The 13,360-nt window shown below is 33.5% G+C and overlaps 1 protein-coding gene across 4 annotated transcripts in view; it reads right to left on the bottom strand.

The window, feature by feature from the left end:
• GPM6A (glycoprotein M6A) overlaps positions 1 to 13,360 on the bottom strand; it is a 364,860-nt gene that overhangs the window by 289,298 nt on the left and 62,202 nt on the right. The window lies entirely within an intron of this gene.

Here is a 13,360-nt window from a genome sequence, read left to right as displayed (position 1 = left end):
TGAAGTAAAAGAAATAAGTTTTAAAAGCTCAGGAAAACCAATGAATTTTAAGTTTACAGTGCTATGACAAGGAACAAAACAGCAGGCTTCCATTTTAGAACTCCAATTACTTTTTTCTGTACGTAAACACTTTCATAAGCAGAAAGGAACACCTTTATATTCCTGATATCATCTATCTCGGTCAAAATATTTTGAAAACTAAGCCTCATAATGAAACCTCATTAGCTCATGCTCAATGACAAGAGTACTTTGTACTTTGGAAGTATAGGGGCCGTTGTTACAGGTCTACTGCTCTGTCATTATTCTCTGAAGAGTACATTCCCACTGGTGGAAAGATGTGTAAAACAAAGATAAGCTCAGTGATTAAAATACAAATAAAGTAATATGGTTCTGCATTTGTAAAACTGTCCTGACCCATACTGATTGGATGAGGCATGTATAGAACTTGCCAGTTGCAATAGTACTCCTTCGTAAATCTACCCTTGCTATTCTCCTTCACTCCTCAAACGTTTCCCTTTGAAATAGAATGAGATCATGCTGTTATAAATCAATGATTCTCCCTCAAAAAATGTACACAGGGCTTTGGGCATATTAGTTAATCCAATTGCTATAAATATAAACAAAACAACACTCCTAACTTGTTGATGCTTTCTGTTTAGTAAGTGGGAGAAGTATATAAACCATTAAACTATAAAGCATAATGTGATAAGCTCTTCAGAGATAGAAATACACAAAGAAGGAGGATGATGAAGATATCCAACAATGGTAGAAGAAATACGATCTCTCAAATACATCATAGCCTAGTACCTGTCTTAGGACTATTTAAACCAAACTATATTTTAATATGAAGAGTTAGTTCTGTCTCATTCCTGTCTCAAAAGAACTTATATATTCCCTATAGATAAATGAAAAGCTAAAAATCATTAATCTTAACTTTCTTTTCTCTGGTTCTTTTTGTTCTCAACACAGTCAACAGTTGTTTTATTTTATTTGATTGTTTTATTTTATTTATATGATCTGGAGCCATGCAAGCTCCAGAGATGAATAATGTTACAGTCATGAAACATAGAGATAATATTAAGTTGCTCTCAAACAAGGCATCTTCTTTTGTTAATAAAAACATTCTGTAAAAATTGTGCTTTTTGAAACTGCTTGGAAACAGCATTAGCACTTTCAAAACAAAAATGCCAGGGAAGTTTATTTTATAGTCAAGATTACTTCCATGTTAATATTCTTCTTTTTAAAGAGAAAATTTTTAGCCAAGACCAGAGCAACAATAAAAAGCATAACATAAGCCTAAACTTAAAAAAAAAAAAAAATCTTTAGAGACTTTTCATCTGCTTTTTTTTTTCTTTAAGTTTCAACATGAACTCATCTTTCTAAGGAGCATTTTGGGTATTATACAGCTTATTTTATGCACTTCACAAGCTAAATTTAGACAATTATACTCAACTCTGAATTTCGGTTTTATAAGAACCTTTTTTTGCTTGGTGAGGTTCTTTTGAGCCTCAAAAGCTGATCCTCATTTTAATCCCTTTGAATTCTTAAGGATAAAAGCTATTCAAATAATTTGAAGACTTCTATCAAGAATCCTGGCATTTTTCCTGCAGATAATTGAGCATTCCTTTCTTCCCACATACCAAACAGTGAAGGCGATGTAACTGTTTTCTAAACATAGAGTTTATTTCTTCTCAGTTAATATTACATAATTTTGGTACAATATATTATTAAATAATTGACTTTTTAAAAATAACTATGTGGCACTATGTATGGCATTTACACGATACCTGGCATAAAGGTGTTCATAAATTAATTATCCATTATTTAGGATAATTATCCATTATTAGGATTTGCTAAGAAGATGGCATTTAGCTCTTCCTAGCAAAGTACCAAATTCTTGAGACAGGAAATCACATCTAATTTTAAAAGCAACGAAACAAGTAATATGAATAATCACAGTGACTCTGTATGGTAATCATTATTACTGTCTTTAACATCATAGTGAATATTAACTGGGCACTGAGATTGAGACTGGCACGGTTCTAAGAACTTATTCCTGTCTCAATCTTTGCAGTCGTCCCATGAATAATAACTATTATTGTGCCCATTTTACAGATGAAGAAACTAAGACCTAGAAAAATATTCAATAAATATTAGATAAACCCTACGAAACTCTTAAGCCACAGAAATTAAATCCTACAACCTTACATTCCCAGATGCTCTCTAAATTTTACATTCACCAAGGGTTTTTCTAAAACACTTTTTGACACTTTTTGTCTTGCAATGTAGAATTTTGGCCAGTGAGTGAACACACATTTTGAATTCTAAATATGTAATAGATGAGAATTCAGATGACTTGTACTTTTCTCTGCATATTTTACTATTAGTTCAATCCAAGAAAAAACAAAACATTATTTTTAAAGTGTTGAAGAAATGAAAAACTGTCAATCTCAAATGCTATGTCCAGGGAAATACATATTTAAAGAATCAAGGCAAAATAAAAACTTTTCCAGATACAAAAAAGCTTAAAGAGTCCATTCTGATATATATATCAGAATTATGCAATGAGAGCAGATAAATTCAAATCTGCATGTCTACATAATGGAATAAAAAGTAGTAAAAATGGACTGGACATGGTGGCTTATGCATAGAATCCCAGCATTTCGGGAGGCCAAGATGGGAGGTTCACTTAAGGCTGGGAGTTCAGGACCAGTCTGGACAACATAACGAGACCTCATCTACAAAAAATAATAAACAAATAAATAAATGTTAATTAGCCAGGTATGGTGGTGCATGCCTGTAGTACTAGCTACTTGGGAAGCTCAGGCAGGAGCCCAATCACCTGAGCCCAGGAGTTCAAGGCTTCAGTGAGCTATGATTGTGCCACTGCACTCCAGCCTGGGAGACAGAGTGAGATCCTGCCTCTGGGCGGCGGGGGGGGGGGGGGGGGGGGGAAGAGAAAAGAAAAAAAAGAAAGAAGAAAGTGCTAGGAATGATAAGTATGTAAGTATATCTGCTATTGTTTGGATGTGTCCCTTCCAAAATGCAGGTGTTACCAGTGCTATATAGTATTAGGGGATGGGGTCTTTAAGAAGTAATTAAACCATGAGGGCGCTTCCATCATGAAGGAGATTAAGGCTCTTATAAACAAGGCTGCACACAATGCTCTGCCCTCTTGCCTACCACCTTCTGCCAGGCGAGGACTCAGCATTTCTTCCCTCCAGAGCTGCAGCATCAAGGCGCCATCTTGGAAACAAAGAGCAGCCCTCACCAGACACCAAACCTGTGAGCGCCTTGATCTCGGACTTTCCATCCACCATTACCGCGAGAAAATAAATTTCCGTTCTTTATAAATTGCCCAGTCCGAAGTATTCTTTTATAGCTATACAAACAAATTAAGACGATATCTTAAAGGCATTTTCTTATTTCAAAATATTTATTTATGAGATAATTGATGGTTTAAAACAAAAATAATAGCAAAATATTCTGGATTTATAACATGTATAGAAAGAAAATACATGGTAACAATTTTACAAAGAGAAGAAAGTAGAATAGAAGAACACTGTTTTATGGTTCTTGCATCATACATGAAGATATATATTAAATTAAGGTAGACTGTAATAAAATGCATATTGGGAATTCTGGAGCTACTACTAAAAAACTAAAATTAAATATGGTTGATAAGAAAATAAGAGAATGGTAAAAATACCTAATTAACCTAAAAGCCAGGAGGTAAGTATATAATAAAGAATAGATGAGACCTACATAAAATAAACAAGAAGGAGGACTTATGCTATCAATTACAGTCATATTCATTGCATGAAGACCACAAATAAAAATGTAAATTGTCAGTCTATAAAAAAGCACCACACAACTGTATACTTTGTACAAGATATGCCTTTATGTAAAGAAATAAATAAGAGTGAAAGATTGGAAAAGATACAGCAGGCAAATACTAATCCTAAGAAAACCAACAACTCCATTAAAAATGGGCAAAAGGATGGGATACTTCAAATGATCAATAAGCTCATAAAAAGACCCTCAATATCTCCAATCTTCAGAGAAATTCAAATTAAAACCAGAGCGAGATACCACTATACACCCTCTAAAATGATTAAAATTCAAAAGTTGACAACACTTCCTATAAGTGAAGATATTAGAGTAACACTAAGTCTCATACACTGCTGTTGAGGATGTACAATGATACAATTTCGGAAAACAGTGCAGCAGTTTCTTAGAAAGTAAAATACAGACTTACCATATGATTAGCAATTACACTCCTCCCTGTGTCAATAGTGAATAAAAATGAAAATTTGTGACTACACAAAGACTTACATGTAATGTTCTTAGAAGTTTTATTCATAGAAGTCACAGAATAGAAACAACTCAAATGTCATTAACAGATGAGTGGAAAAACACAATGTGAAGCCATACAATGGGATACTTTTCATCTTTTAAAAGAAATGGGCTATTAAAATGTAGAATATCATGTATGAATTTCAAAAGCTTTATGCTGAGTAAAAGAAACCACGTATCAAAAGTTACCTCCATTTATATTAAATTCTACAGCAGGCAAAACCAATCTGTAGCTGAGGGTTGGGGTGGATTAACCAGCAAATAATTAAAGGATTTTTCTGAGGGATGATGATGATTACATGGGTTTCACATTTGTCAAAATTCATCAAACGCTATGCTTAAAATGGTTGCATGCGTTGTGGGTAAATTTTTCCTCCCTGAAGTCAACTATTTTAAATGTTAATTTTAAAATATTTACTCTCTTTTGTAAATGTGCTTCCCAAACTTTCATCAATTAACACTTAAGAGAAAAGGTATTATAGCCATGATTCTCAGAAACCATACATTAGCCACATTTCTATATACATCAAATAAATGATTTACCTACTGGCTAGAAATGAAATCATTGACTTAGGTTGTTAATTTGAAGTTATAGTGACTCGAAAACTCTAAAATATAACCCAAATCTGAAGAGGTAAGACAAATTACATAGACTATATCCATTTCGATATATGTTGACACTATAATTTTCAAGTGATATTATTCTAACACTAAAATGTATTTTGTTCCAGGGCATGTGACAGTGTTTGTTCTTGGTTCTAAAATTTATGGGGTGTTTGAAATTAACTAGCTCAATAAAAATAAATATAAAAAAGAAATTAACTTTCTATAAATGCTTTCAGATACCCTTTCACAGAACAGGAGGGTAATAAAACAATCATATTTAATTTATTTTCCTTCCATTTATAATGCTGAAGTTCTCATTTATGCCTCCAGTCATAACAACAAATTGTATAACAAGTCAATTTCTTCATACTGACTAGGTTAGCCTGAAAGTGTAGCCCCATTTTTGAAATTGCCACCTATGACTAGCTAAGCCTGCATGTATCTCCTTAAAAACAATAATGATAAAATTAAATTATTGTTCAAATCCCTACTTTATGTTCAAAGGTCACAACCAAGCAGAAAATTCCAAAGTTAATATTAAGAACTGTTTGTTATTTAAGAGGGAATGATAATCTCTCAGTCTCATTTAATTCCCTCTGCATACCCTGACTACTTTAATGTGGATGATATCATTACTAAAATACCCTCTATTCTAAGTATTGCACTTTAGAGTATGGTAACATGATTTTATTCTGAGTTCCAATAGCAAAACCTGATGTTTGGACAGTGTGACTCATCAATCTGGAATTACCTGTTCCACTGCTGCAAAAGAGCCTTCACTTCACCTTCCCACCTCTCTACCTCTGAACTGTTAGGTGACAGGTCCCTTAGACCCATTGAATTTGGTTATCTCAGCTGTCAGGAACTTCTCACTCAACTTTGAGGGAAGAGAGGCAGGACATTGTTTAAGGAAACTTACAGTAGCCAAAGGTACAGACTGTCAATGTACAAAAAAGAAGTTACCCCAAAATAAAGAAGTCCTGCCCAGCTGAATATTCTCTGCTTTCTCTACTACCACCTCTAACCCATTAAAAGACATAGATTTCTAAAGCCACTACTGGAACAAAAGAAATACTCAGAAAAATTAGAATTTAAAAAATCCCCATTTTCAATGCCAACATACTAAAAACAAATATATTCCTTACGAAGAAAAATATAAAAGAGAAAATATATTTAATACAATGAATAAAATGATTTGAATAAACAAAAAAATAAATATCATATTCCTGAATTCAAGGACTCATTAATATAAACATATCAGTTCTCCCCTAGTTAATCTATCAATTCAATAAAACCCAATAAAAATTTTATAATTTTATAGGTTTTGTAAAACATAACAAGCAAATTTATAGTGGATGTTCAGAGTAAGTGTTCTAGACTGCCAAAGAATAATCAAAAAGTGTAAGGAGACGGGATATTGGTTTAATAAAATTAAGTTAAGAAAGGTGCAATCACTCATCTGACAAAGGGCTAATATCCAGAACCTACAAAGAACTGAAACAAATTTACAAGAAAAAAACAAACAACCCCATCAAAAAGTGGGTGAAGGATATGAACAGACACTTCTCGAAAGAAGACATTTATGCAGCCAACAGACACATGAAAAAATGCTCATCATCACTAGCCATCAGAGAAATGCAAATCAAAACCACAATGAGATACCATCTCACGTCAGTTAGAATGGCAATTATCAAAAAATCAGGAAACAACAGGTGCTGGAGAGGATGTGGAGAAATAGGAACACTTTTACACTGTTGGTGGGACTGTAAACTAGTTCAACCGTTGTGGAAAACAGTGTGGTGATTCCTCAAGGATCTAGAACTAGAAATACCATTTGACCCAGCCATCCCATTACTGGGTATATACCAAAGGATTATAAATCATGCTGCTATAAAGACACATGCACATATACATTTATTGTGGCCCTATTCACAATAGCAAAGACTTGGAATCAACCCAAATGTCCACCAGTGACAGACTGGATTAAGAAAATGTGGCACATATACACCATGGAATACTATGCAGCCATAAAAAAGGATGAGTTTGTGTCCTTTGTAGGGACATGGATGCAGCTGGAAACCATCATTCTCAGCAAACTATCCCAAGAACAGGAAACCAAACACCGCATGTTCTAACTCATAGGTGGGAACTGAACAATGAGATCACTTGAACACAGAAAGGGGAACATCACACACCGGGGCCTGTTGTGGAGTGGGGAGGGATAGCATTAGGAGATATAACTAATGTAAATGACGAGTTAACAGGTGCAGCACACTAACATTGCACATGTATACATATGTAACAAACCTGCTCGTTGTGCACGTGTACCCTAGAACTTAAAGTATAATACCAAAAAAAAAGGTGTTAATTTTTTATAGCAATTATTTGAGTTTTAAAATCAACGAACCATGAAACACTATGCAATAACTTGAATAGAATATAATGACTAAATATTTAGTAAAAAAAAAAAAAAAAACTATACATTTCTGTTATACAATAAAATAAAAATAATTTCCAGGCATACCTTTCCTTCACTGCACTTGTCTTAGTGTGTAACTACATGCATTGAACTGCGTATGTGATGCCAGTCCTTTAGCCCACTGGAACCAGTTACCCAGAGAACAATTGGGATTGCTCTACATTGCATCTGACACAAATCCTAGCAGCCTGCAGGCATTCAATGTGTATTTTATAAATTCATAAATAAATAACTAAATGTTAAAGCACACTTAAGAGATTTAGGAACATTTATAAAAGAATATTTCAGAATGTCAGGATATGTAAGTATAACCTAATAAGATATCAAACCAGAAGCAGTATTTTCTAAAAATTGAAGAAAAAAACATAAAAATTTAAAACATCTGTAGAGTAAAAGTACCATAAAGCTAAAAGATAAGCACCGAACTGAGAGAAACTATTTGGTAAATTGTAGTGGGGGGTTCTTATCCATAATATATTTAGAACTCCTAAAACTAAATAATAAAAAGGCAAGTAAGTAAATAATAAAATAAGGAAACAATATAAACAAAGAAGTCACACACACAGAAAAAATATCGAGTAACATGTGAGAATTTTTCCTTCATCTTGACTACTGTGGAGTTTAGAGAGATGGACGATCACATCAAAATAAAAAAAAAAAGTGAATTATATCTTTTCCTCAGATACCTATAATTAAGATTGATGATTTCCAGCATTGTCAAGGATACAGACAACAGAAACCACTATTTCTTTTATTAGAATTAAAAATGGGAGTAGTTTTGGGGGATGGCAATTTATCAAAATACTAAAATTATTAATGTGCTTCTTCTTTGACTTAGAAATTTCACTTTTAGAAGTCCACTCTATGGAAATACTGACATATGTGCACTCAAGGGCAAACTTTACATTGTAACATTCTTTGTAAATGCTAAATTAAAAGGAATCCACTCAAATGCCCCTCAATTAAATACACTACTTTACATACATATTATGTTGTCTATGCAGTCTTTAATGCACTTTAACACATTTAAGATGCAAATGAGTTCTATCAATATGTACCTCTGTGAAGAAACTTACTGAAAATAAAAATTCAAAACTAAGTTACAGAACAAGCTGCTGTAGTGTGATTCAATTCATGTCATAAAAGTATACAAAAGTTTCTGACATGTACAAATGGAGCTGATACTGTGCACGAAACATACTATTTAAAATGTTTGATTAATGAATGAACAAGTCAATGAATAAATAGAATGAAACCTTAAAGTATCCAGCATGTTGCAAACAGTGATCACCTATGGGTTGGAAAGTACAATGGGAGAGGTGAAATGTTGTAAGGATGTGAAGGAGACTATTCTATTTTATTTTATATATTTACTTGAATTTTTTAAACGGTTGCATTCACAATGTTGAATTTAAAATTAATTTAAATTAAAATATTAAAAAGATCCGGCTATTAGAAAAATACTAACATAAAAACACAAAGTTGAGAGCAAAGTTAAGCTAAATGAAGAGTCTATTTTTACAATGAAAAAAATGCGCCTAAATTACAAGTGCCTCTTAGATCAAAAGTTGCAATAAAAAAATGTCATTAGGCTAGTAAGGTGACTTTCCATCACCCTATTTAATTCTAAAGTTGATAGTCAGTTATTTATATGGATGTGACCTCAAGTGAATAGATTACATAGAGTTTGAGTTTTAACTTTTTATATCTTAGGTTCACTCTCAATATTTTTTAGATAAATAATTTATTACATTATTTAAATGATTTTGACATTGGTCAACAGGTACAAACATAAAGAGAAGAAATAAGTTCTAATGTTTGATAGCAGAATAGGGTGACTATACATAGCAATATTATTTTGTATATTTCAAAGTAACTAAAAGAGAGGATTTGAAATATTCCCAACACATAGAAATGACAAATACTCCATAATGGGATTGCTGGGTCAAATGGTGTTTCTGGTTCCAGATCCTTGAGGAATTGCCACACTGTCTTCCACAACGGTTGAACTAATTTACACTCCCACCAACAATGTAAAAGTGTTCCTATTTCTCCACAACCTTGCCAGCATCTGTTGTTTCCTGACTTCTTAATAATCACCATTCTAACTGACATGAGATAGTATCTTATTGGGGTTTTGATTTGCATTTCTCTAATGACCAGTGATGATGAGCTTTTTTTTTGATGTTTGTGGGCTGCATAAATGTCTTCTTTTGAAAAGTGTCTGTTCACATCCTTCACCCACTTTTTGATGGGGTTGTTAGTTTTTTTCTAGTAAATTTGTTTATGTTCTTGTAAATAATCCTTAATTATGTAAGGATACATAATAACAGAATGTTGATTCTGGACATTAGACCTTTGTCAGATACTTGAAGTAAAATAAAAATTTTTTAAGAAGTAAAAAAAAAAAAATGACAAATACTCAAAGTGATAGATATTCCAAGTACCTGGGCTTTATCATTATACATTCTATGCATGGAACAAACACATGTACCTCATAAATATGTAAAATATTATGTATCAATAAGAAAGGGGGAAAAGACCAGAGTCAACTGTGATTTTAGAAACAAATTACATTCTAAGCTTTCACCCAACAGTGTTACAGCTTTTGCCAAAATCCATAATTCATCTTTTCCTTAACTCATTCTGTAATTTAAATGCTATCTCTAGTAACAAAAGGAATAATGCTTAATATAAATAAACAAAAAAGGGTGAAAATGGCTTTGAAATATGCCATACCTAAAGATGTCAATCCTGTTTATAATTGCCAATTAAGGGTATCTGCATAGAAGTCTAAATTATATCGATCACAACTCTGGACTAGAGTTAGAATTCAGAATGAATGCAAGGAAGACCCAATATTGTTCCAGCAAATACAATACTGTTCAGCTGCTGCAGTGCCAAAAAGCCCTGAGGGGGTAAAACAACAGGCAAGCTCATGTAGCAGTCTTCAAATCTTTATGTCTACAATTTCATTCCTAGAGTATTTAGAATTGTGAATAATTTAGTAATCCGTACACTTCCTGATGTAAAATCTGGTGTCTGAATTAGGAGATTTTTGTGTTTCTTAAAGCAGCACAGCTACATTTAACAGAATTACGCTTTGCTGACTGATTTACATTTGCTGCCAGACAAGCTAAAAGTACTAAATAAAAAGCCAATAAATACATCTTCCCCAATTAAAGAGAGGCCACTCTTCACCAATTTAAATGGCAATTAAATAGTTCACTAATTTTATAGCTATTTCAGTTAACAACATAATATAACCATTACATGCGTCCATTAACTGTAATATCAGCCCAGATGGAAAAAGTCAGAAGAAAATTCAGCTAGAAGTTAAAATGTATTTTGTAATAAACTACATATAAGTGAATGTATATGGTGACCTAGAACTAGGGTATGATGATGTTCAACAGAAACAAGAAAAAGTTAAGACCTTATAGCAGGAAATTTTTCAACTTTTTATTTTACATTTATCTGCTTCACTCTTAATAAGCAGAAAAAAAAACCTTGTAATTTGGCAATCATAAGTTTTTCCATAAGCACAAATAGAACCATAGCACCTGGTTTCAAACTACATATAATATTTCTGAGAAAATACATACATGCCGTGAAGATCTGTACTAGTATTGTTTTATAATACAATATATTTTATATCAGGACTAGTTTTACCGATGAAATTAAAAATGCCTGGTAGACTAGCAATAAGAAAATAGGTAAGGGGACTTGGAATCACAGGAGTCACAAAAGTACCATACATTGATTCTTTTTGAAAATGTGTGTATCTTCTCATGTCAACCAACATAAACATGATTTAGATATGTTTGGGAACAGCATCGCAACAATCTACAATAAAAATTACTTTTAACAGTCTAACTTTTACCTATGAGTTTGGGAAGTGGTATACTGTAATTTTATGAGAAAAATAATGCACTTTTTAGTTTATTATCAAACATTTTACTAAGGCAGAAATGTAGTAAAATATATTTTATTTAAGAATAGTAATAATAGCACTATCAAAGAAAAGTTTAAAAAGTTCTAATACTCTGAAAGTTCTATTGTTGATAAAAAAATTTTGTTGATATTTCATTTATAACAGCTGCTCAGCTATGAAATTATAGTAAAAGTGAATAGAAAGGTGACTAGAAATACCTATAACGTTTTTTATGTCTCCTTTATTTCTCACCCCCCAGCCCCCCACCAGCCCCGTCCCCCTGAGATGGAGTCTCGCTCTGTCACCCAGGCTGGAGTGCAGTGGGCGCAACTCACTACAACCTCCACCTCCTAGACTCAAGCGATTCTCCTGCCTCAGTCTCCCGAGTAGCTGGGATTACAGGTACATGCCACCATGCCCGGCTAATTTTTGTATTCTTAGTAGAGACAGGATTTGACCATGCTGGCGAGGCTAGCTCGAACTCTTGACCTTGTGATCCGCCCAACTCAGCCTCCCAAAGTGCTGGGATTACAGGCGTGAGCTACCACGCCGGGCTACGTCTTCTTTAACTAGGTTGGCACAATTAAGTTAGGATTACTGGAATAGGAACTAAAAAGCCAGATTTAATTCCGGCTGGTCCTCCATTTCATGGCAGGATGTTGGGAGAAATTACTGGTGTCCCTGACATACAGGAGCTTAACAAACATTAAGAAATACTGTTTTTTACTAAATGATATACAAGATTCTTCAAACTTTCAATACAGGGAATTTTAATGTTCATGTTATCTATAGTTGGAAAATATCAATGCTCAAATACTCGTTTCTGGCTCAACTGCTTAGTCACAGCAATCTAATAGTTTTGGTTTCTAAATAATGAACATCATTTTAATAATGTTTTCTGAGAGAGAAACATTGGTAAATGCATATTAATTAATATGTTAGGGATAATACTAGTGATGTCTCACTTGTAATAAGCCTTCATCTTTTAGAAATATTTTATTAGTTATTTTAACACAATCCACTTTAGAAACTTTTCTTTTTTAAAAAAAATTACACTTTAAGTTCTGTGATACATGTGTAGAACATGCAGGTTTGTTACATAGGTATACATGTGCCATGGTGGTTTGCTGCACCCATCAACCTGTCATCTACATTAGGTATTTCTCCTAATGCTATCCCTCCCCTAACCCCACCCCCTCCCCCAACAGGTCCCAGTGTGTGATGTTCCCCTCTCTGTGTCCATGTGTTCTCATTGTTCAATTCCCCCTTGTGAGTGAGAACATGCAGTGTTTGGTTTTCTGTTCCTGTGTTAGTTTGCTGAGAATGATGGTTCATCCATGTCCCTGCAAAGGACATGAACTAGTCTTTTTTATGGCTGCATAGTATTCCATGGTGTACATATGCCGCATTTTCTTTATCCAGTCTATCACTGATGAGCATTTGGGTTGGTTCCAAGTCTTTGCTATTGTGAACAGTGCTGCAATAAACATATGTGTGTGTGTGTCTTTATAGCAGAATGATTTATAATCCTTTGGGTATATATCCAGAAATGGGATTTCTGGGTCAAATGGTATTTCTGGTTCTAGATACTTGAGGAATTGCCACACTATCTTCCACAATGGTTGAACTAATTTACACTCCCAACAATGTGAAAGTATTTCTGTTCTCCATATCTTCTCCAGTATCTGTTGTTTCCTGACTTTTTAATGATTGTCATTGTAATTGGCGTGAGATGGTATCTCATTGTGGTTTTGATTTGCATTTCTCTAATGACCAGTGATGATGAGCTTTTTTAAATATGTTTGTTGGCCACAGAAATGTCTTCTTTTGAGAAGTGTCTATTCGTATTCTTTGCCCACTTTTTGATGGGGTTATTTTTTTCTTGTAAATTTGTTTCAGTTCTTTGTAGATTCTGGATATTAGCCCTTTGTCAGATGGGTAGATTGCAAAAATGTTCTCCCATTCTGTATGTAGGTTGCCTGTTC

The sequence above is a fragment of the Piliocolobus tephrosceles genome, chromosome 3, assembly GCF_002776525.5.
Source record: "Piliocolobus tephrosceles isolate RC106 chromosome 3, ASM277652v3, whole genome shotgun sequence".
Classification (NCBI taxonomy): Eukaryota; Metazoa; Chordata; class Mammalia; order Primates; family Cercopithecidae; genus Piliocolobus; species Piliocolobus tephrosceles.
The sequence above is the reverse complement of the archived record's forward strand: the minus strand, read 5'-3'. Positions and strand labels throughout refer to the sequence as shown.